This window comes from Gastrolobium bilobum, unplaced genomic scaffold (genome assembly GCF_033153095.1).
Source record: "Gastrolobium bilobum isolate Gb01-03AN ecotype WA unplaced genomic scaffold, APGP_CSIRO_Gbil_v1 utg44336, whole genome shotgun sequence".
NCBI lineage: Eukaryota > Viridiplantae > Streptophyta > Magnoliopsida > Fabales > Fabaceae > Gastrolobium > Gastrolobium bilobum.
This window is the reverse complement of record NW_026896514.1, coordinates 54,715-63,457: the sequence shown is the minus strand read 5'-3', so window position 1 is coordinate 63,457 and position 8,743 is coordinate 54,715. Positions and strand designations below refer to the sequence as shown.

Below are 8,743 nucleotides of genomic sequence, written 5' to 3'. Positions count from 1 at the left end.
AATATATTTAAATATCGTTAAAAAAATATATCAATTTCAAATATTCGAATATGAAAAATAATAAATTATACATTATTCTCCAATAAAAGATCAATTAAACATATAATATTTGCGATACTGATATTTTAGGTTCAGTAGACGACATCTCTAACTATAAACCAAATTAAAATTTCTTGCATATTGCATAACCAAAATAATATTAGTGTTGTAGGTACATAATCTATGTAAGTTCATAAATTACAGATCACTCAAATATTTTAAAAGAAAACAAATCATTTCTGTGTGAGAGTAAAAAAAGAAAAACATCAATTGATGAGAAAAATAAATTTTTTTATGAACCGGGTCAGGCCACCGGTTGAACCGATCAGGTCATCCATTTTTACAAAATTCGAACGGGTTATACCGGGACACACCAATTCTATAACATTACTTGACTTGTCCATTATAAAAATCGAACCTTAGCCTAAGGAAAAATAAATTTATTCAAATAATGATTTGAAACCAATAATCTTGTTCAAACACAACTAAACAGTTCTTTCGAGTATATTATTAGTGAATGAAATCGAGTTTTGCAAACCATGTAAAAATTCTGTTTTCAAAAATAATTTTTTAATTTTTAGTAAAAAATCAAAAAAAATTATTTGATAAGGTTTATTTTGTAAAAAATAGTTCTAAAAATTATAACTATTTTTTAGCTTTTAGAATTAAATTTAAAAAATATGTCTGGGTTATGTTTGTTTTGTGTTTTGACGTATAATTTTTAAAACCAAAAGAACACATATTTTATTAACTATTATACATAATAATTTTAAGAAAAAAAATACAATCAAACAGGCTCTGTAGCTCCGCTACCAAGAATGGAAATTACCCTCTATGGTTTTTTAACGGACTTTGCATCTCTGTTGTCGCAGCAAAATTTTATTGGATGCAGCAGACACAAACAAGTGGGTCCCACTTATTTATTTATTTATTTTTTAAAAATATACCAGGATACTAAACCGTATTCTAGTGTTGCTGCAAAAGTTTTTTTTTAAGTGACAAGAGAGCTATAAACCTTTTTTTAATTTATATTGATGAAGCATGTGGTTAGGATAACATTTTGTATATTGGGGATGTGTTAACCATTATGCGTAGGTAGATACGCAAGTGCCCCGGTACAGCCTAGACGATATGATCTGTGAGATTATATTACGGTATCAAATCTCGAACATGGTTAAACAAAATTAATTCGTACGGCTTATATGATAAATAGAATCTGGAATTTGTACTAGCCACATTGCTGTTCTTGACTGGTGGTTTGAGTTTTGTATGTAATGATAGAGTCAGGAAATTTTGTAAAGGGAGAAAAAATTATAAGGGTAATATTTTTTCCAAGTTATAAGTATCAATATGACCAAAAGAAGAAAGATATTGCTTACAACTAACTACTTGTATGGATGTGATTACTATCTATATGACCAAAAATAACATAAATAACGATCATAACTAAAGGCTTGTATGGATTTTAAGGGGTGATGCCCCTCCTCTACCTGTATGCGGTCATTTCCTATTCTTAATACTGAACAAAATGTCTCTATTGTCAATATTCTTCCCCTCTAATCACCTCATACATTTTAAAATATTATAGGACAACATACATATTTTTAGTGCCAGGGCCGTTTGGGTGCGCTTTCAAAAAAATGTATTTTATGCTTTATTTATTTTAAAAATGTTTTTTTACAAAAGCTAAAGCTATTTAGATATTTTTAAAAATATTTAGTTTTTGACTTCTGATTTTTTTAGAAGCTAAATTTTATAACTTCGGAAAAAAACAGAGTTTTTAACTTTTTATTTTAAACAGACATTCAAATAAATTTTCTCTGAAAAGTATTTTTTTTTCTTAAAAAATAATAGCTTTTGGAGGAAAAAAAAGCCCATACAAACGGACTCTAAGAGAGATCTTTGAACAATTTGCACTCTCAGTGCCCATTTGGATGGACTTTTATTCCTAAAAAAGTTATTTTTTATAAAATAAAAGTCTTTTCGAGAATTTTTAGATGTTTAGATAACAACTTTTAAAAAAGCAAAATTTAAAATAAAAGTTAAAATGCTGCCTTTTTTTAGCCAGCAGTTGATTACTTTTGAAAAAAGCAGAAATTAAAAGATAATATAAATTTTTTTGGAAAAAAAATAATATAAAATTTTAAAATACAGTTTTAACCTGATTCTATCATACTTATTTTATCTCTCCTTATTCCACGATCATGCTATTTTATCTCTCCTTTATTGTAATTTTATATATAAAAAGTGTTTTTTTTATTTTAACATCCAAACAACTTTTTTTATGTAAAAGTGATTTTCAGATCATACAACTAAACGTAAAATAATTTTACCTTTTAAAAAACAATGCATAAAAATTCATTTTTTTAAAAGCTCATCCAAACGGGCTCTTATAGTTTTACATACACTCTCGATTTCCAAGTCCTTTGTAAGGATATTCTTCCGTATTCATTCAAAATAATTTTTTTATCAAAATAATATAGTAAAATGCGGATGGGATATACGGGTTTTCTTTGTGAGTAAATCCAAGGGTGTCCCCACCTCTTCTGGATGAGACTAATCCCTTTCATGGATTGGAGGGGATGATTAATAAATTTTTTCCACTGGTCCCGAAATACGCCTCGCAAGAATCGAACCCTAAATCCTTTAGACTCACAAACTCGACCCTGGAACTCAGTCTTCTTACACCAACTGAGCTGCACCCCGGGTTTGGGATATACGGATTTAAGCATGCATGATGGAGAAATGGGACTTGTGCAAAAGCAAGTACGCGCCTACGAGGTGGCGCGTGCTGCAAATAAGTAGTGCATCGTCCTATGCATAACTTGAATATACACATACCCATGCGTGCTACATAACATGAGTACATTCATTTTTGCAAAAAGTAAAGAAAATACTTCCCTTTTCATAATGGTCAAAAGCCCCCCCCCCCCCCCAGGTGAATGTACTCGACCTCTCTATCCACCTTAACCAAACTACCAAATGCATCACTCTGCAACTTGCACCAACTTAAGTTATAATCGGTCACTTCTCCTTGGACATACATCAACCTATGATCAGTGCTATCATCTATGAGAGTAAACTTCTTCAATCGAGGAGACAATGAGCGAGCTCCACGGTTGCTATGTCGGTTTTTAAAGTACTTTAAAGAATGTCAGACTCATCGCACGATGTGGCCGCTCTGGACACCAATTTTTTTTTTTAATTTCCTAACAGAATTCTTTTTTTGTTTATTATATTCATGGAGACTCCCACGTTCGTTGTTCAATATCAAAAAACGCGCATGCAAAGCTCTCGAGTTCTAACTACTAACTCCATCTCTATCATGCACCATTAATTTAAGAGACTTATTAATCATAATTAGTCCCCTCTCAATGATTAAGCTTAGACCCTCGTTACCATTTCGACGACCTTTTTAATTAGTCTAAGGTGTTTAAAGGCCGTTGAAGAATTATATTATTCTAAATTATCAGGACATGAACTTCGGTCCCATATGAGTTGTCGTTTGCCTTGTATTGTCCTATAGTAGACTCCTGAGTTTAGTTACACAGAACTAGGACCTATCCATGACAATAATTACGATTTAAAAATGCTATTCACAAATTAAGTCAATGCTTGTACTAACATTTTTCTTGGAATTGGGTATAAAATGTGTCTCTAGCTAATTTTGCTGATGGCAAGCAAACACTTCATTACCCTCTCTTTGCATTAGACCAAATAAGAATAGCATTAATTTTCTTTTCTCCTTAGGCAATTCTTTCTAAGCATACACAATAGAATGGAACCTGTAGGAGCCATCCCTAATGGGGAATGGGATTGCTTTCTAAGTTCACTTCTGCTTGGTGAAGATCATGAATTGAACATTGGAACACAACCCACATTTTGCTCTGCTTCTGAACCTGGTGAAGCTGAGCATATGTTTTATTCTTTAGATGCTCACAACTCAAATTCACAGTATATTTCACAAGAAAGTAGTTACACTAGCAATTTTGGTGGTGATGCTGTCTTCATTGCCAATCCGGGTCATACAAATTACTATTTTAGTTATCCTGATCATGTACTAGCAAATAATAGCTATGTGTCCATGGATGAAAATTTTCTTGCCACTTTTGTCCCATCGGTTACTGATATTGTAATGGAAGAGAATACTGCTACCTTGAATGAAGATGTAGTAAGTGACAGATTGGAGAATCATGACCATGACAGTCAAATGGAACCTATTGTTTTTCCTACCAAGCATTTGCAGCTCAAAAGGAAACTTGAAGTGCCAGATAAAGTAAACAACAGATCTCAGAATCAGAAGAAAAAGCCTCGTGTTTCAAAAGATGTAAGTTTTGTCTCTAATCTCAACACTGTTAATTAACATTTGATGATGGAAGTTTTTATAACAGTTTGTGTTCCACAATATTCAGGGGCAAGGATGCATGAAAAATGCACGGTACAAGAAGAACCAGAAACTTGTCAACAATGAGGACGAGGTAGAAGAGACTAATACAGTATCAGATGGACAAGGCTCTAGTAGTAACATCTCAGAGGATGATAACGCTTCTCAAGAAAACAGTGGAGCTACTTCGGGATCTAAATCTGCTCAAAACTCAAATGTGAAGGCCAAAGCTAGCAGGGGATCAGCAACAGATCCCCAGAGTCTCTATGCAAGGGTAATTTAATTACTTCTAATACAAAATGTCTTTATATTTCTCTGTACTTCATAATTATTTTTTTAATATGTGACGCGATTGTATAGTTTATAGTTTGTACATGATACTTATTTCTCTTTTTGAATGTTGCAGAAAAGAAGAGAGAAAATAAATGAGCGACTAAAAATCCTACAGAATCTTGTTCCAAACGGAACAAAGGTAAATATTGTTGGCGTTTTTCTATATTGGGGTAGGGGCATATGCCAAATTCATTGGAGTTGTACCACAGAATTAATTAATTTCATTCGTATATACAGGTTGATATAAGTACTATGCTGGAAGATGCAGTCAATTACGTGAAATTTTTGCAGCTCCAGATCAAGGTACGTAATAGGAGACATGGATTGCATAAAATTGAAAATCATTGTTTTCTCATAAAGATTTAGACATCAACATATATACAATCAAACTATAATTAACTATTGTATATTTCTTTTCTTTTCTCTTTTTTAGCTTTTAAGCTCCGATGATCTATGGATGTACGCTCCGCTTGCTTATAATGGACTTGACATTGGACTCAATTTCAACATGAAGAATTCTCCACCGCAATGAGCTTAAAGAGGCTAGCGGAAAACAACTCCTTGGAAAAAAAAATAAAAAATCAAAATATAGCAATATAATATGTATTCTAACTTATTATTGGATGTATTAAAAAACAAAAAAAACCACTTATTATTTGCTAATTTGAATAAATCAGCAGTTTCATCATATGCTCGAAGAGGATCGTCACTTTTTTTTATTAATCACGTGCCGTCTCTTTCTGACTTTTGTGAAAACCATTAAATGATTAGGTAGACACTTTGTTGCTCTAACTTCGGGACGGTTTTAAGTTCAAAGGACATCGGAGTAATGATCTAAAACCTAAAATACACAAATTTACAACTCCATCTCATTCTTGACATCGGAAAAAGAAATCCATGAATATTTTATTCTCGACCTCATTTATGAAGTTCTAATTGAGATCCATAAGGAACTGGAGGAGATCTTTGACTGATACTGTGAACATAACACAGGCTTCATTTAAATCTGTAACAAGTTTATTTCTTTCATTCTGACAAGTTCAAATTGTACTTTAATTTCTTTGATAATTATTATTAAATTAATTTTATTATTGCTATTTTGATTAATCATAATTTAATTTATTGTTGTATTTATACAAAAGTTTTATAAATGAAAGTGGTGATGTTTTATACTTCACTCTTTTTTAAGGGACAAGTAACATTAAAACGGAATTTGGTGATTTACTTTGTTTGATTATTTTTATAACAGTTAAATTATTATTTTTATAATATTTGCTAAATAACTTGGAATTTGAAAACATAAGAAATTTGAGATTTGTTTACATTTTTATAACATAAGGAAGATTGGTGCTCCCAATGTCATAGTCTCGAGAGATTGCTGGATTATATCTATTGTTGGATTGAACACTTACCATTAAGTGAAAAGCTATAACTTTTAATCAGGGTTTAACTCTTTTTAATTATCTTTACTAGTCCAAAAGTCATGGTTCAATCTGACTTTGACCCCACACTAGGCCTTACCAAGATAGGATGTTGGCCTCTCCAACAATTCCCCCAACACCAACCAGCCTATTGTACCATCTTGGGGAATCGGATCCATGACCTCGGCTCTAATACCAAGTATTGTTGGATTGAGTACTTACCACTAGGCCAAAAGCTCTAGCTGTCAATTAAGATGCAACTTTTTCTACTTATCCCTACTAGCCTAAGCGTTATGATTCGATTTGACTTCGACCCCACACTCGGCCTTGCAAAGGCAGGATGTTGGCCTCTTTAACATCAGAATGTTGTTGTATTAGTCATGGTAAACAAGCATTTTTGAGGAAGTATACTCAATCTCTACTTCTAATTTGTCTTGAACTTCACATGTTTATTGAGTAACACAATTTGCTAATCTTGTATTCTTAGAAATATTACCAGACTTATAGCATGTGGATAACTGTGCTTCAAGAATCAAGTTTCAATGGTGTGATTATCCTTCCCACAATAAGTGTACAACTTTCCTCCATTGCCTCGTCCACGCCCAAGATTTGAGCATCCTCTTCCTCTGAAAGAAGGTTTACCTCAAAAAATTTGTTGCTGCTATTGACTAGTAGAATTCACAGCCATCTTTGTCATGTCGAGATTTTCTACATGAAGGTCACACCTTAATGATCGTTCTTGCTTAATGACAAGTGAAAAGGTCTCATTTAGATTATGCAGTGTTTCATGAGCATGATTTGAGATTTTACACTAGCAAATTGTTCATTCAATCCCTTTAAGAATTGAATGACATGATCTCTGTACTTGGAGTTTTGAATTTCAGTTTGCAAGAATGTACCACAATTGCTAAATGCAGCGTATCTACAACTTGGAAGTTGTTATGAACCTATATAAAACCCATATATCTGAAGGCCCAATAAAGGGCAAATACGTGACAGTGATACAGTGGCATGTTAGGCCCAATAAGACTATAGATAAACTATATAAATAGAGAAAAAAACCTACAGGTATGACATGATCTCTCTTACTATTATTGTAACGCTCGTCTGCAACCGGTTAATTAACATTCATATGATAGTAAGTGCAACATGTTCAACTTAATTAATGCGGAAGCTAACTGAATAAATTTTCTTTTTTTCCTTATGTATTGCAAGCTTTTTCACTTCCATGGCCAAAATAAAACGGACAACATTTCGTCTGTATTTTGGACCACCGGGGATAATTCTCACTAAGATAATTTCAACCTGATTGATAGTTTAGTATAATCCAGGCATACCACAACATAGATAAAACATATTGCCCAACCATCCATGATCTAGGCTATCACATAATCATACTGTCTCAAAACAATGTCCATGATGTTACTATTATGTTGTCACCGTGCACACACATCACCCCATTGGCTAACGCCGTAATCAGTTGTGCACAGTGATATGCCATATCAGGTTATCTAATTCATAGATACCTAGAGAGAGTACCTGATCCAATAGTAATCTATTAGTCCTTGACTAGACATTTCTATCATCAAGACAGAACAGAAGTGGTTGGAGATTTGTAACTCATCCCTAAGAATTTTGAGTTCTATGAAATAATCTGAAACGTTTCTATCTCCTTACTCCAAGCAATAAATTCCTTCCTTCAATTCTGAAATTTTAAAAATATCATATTGCAAAAAATGTTGCTTTAGATCATTCCACGCATCAACTACCTTGTGTATCCACAAAATTTATTTTGCTATCGTTTCTGAAATCGAACGATGGATCCTTGAAAGGACCGTCATGTTGCAATGTTGCCACAACAAGAATGAAGGATCATTTAAGTTTGGAATCAGCATGCTACCATCTACGAAGCTCAGCTTATTCTTTGAGAGTAATGTCATGTTCATTGCACGAGCCTAGACATGGTGATTCTTGCCATTGAGTGGCGATGAAACAAGATCAATGAATGGATTTTCACTCGGATGCAAGCAAAATGGATTTGCCGAGTTGCTGATGAAATTTGGGAGAGCTATAAGTTGCCAAGAGGAAGAACATAAGATCGAAGAAAAAGCAAGAAAAGAATACTAGAGAGCTTAGCTCTAATACCATATTAAAAGAAGTGACGAAAAACTTATTTTGGTGAAAGATCATTTTCATTGATTGAACATGAACTGAAGCATGGCTACTTATAGTAGCTAAGGTATATGCCGGGAGCTGCTCAAACTAGCTAACAGAAAGAAGAAAAAAAAATTGAATATGGAAAAACTAGTTATAGTTGTACAACTACATATCGTTTGAAGGAAAAATTGCGATGCATGTATACTCAAAGATATTGGTTCAAGTTCGGTTTTTTTTTTTTTTGAGTAAAAAAACTCAATGAATTGTTTGGAATTTATAAGTTATTAACCAGTAAAGGAAATTCAGTATAAAAGATGGAATTCTAAAACCTTCTCAACTTATTCTAGGAGCATGTCTTTGGTACTCATGTAGTACCTATTCCTTTACTAAAGATGGGAAAAAGTTGGAC

General features: G+C 32.9%; 1 pseudogene; it reads left to right on the top strand.

Annotated features, from left to right (window-relative positions):
• The first annotated feature begins 3,817 nt into the window (after positions 1 to 3,817).
• Positions 3,818 to 5,288, top strand: LOC133300185 (transcription factor RSL3-like; annotated as a pseudogene).
• The last annotated feature ends 3,455 nt before the right edge of the window (positions 5,289 to 8,743 follow it).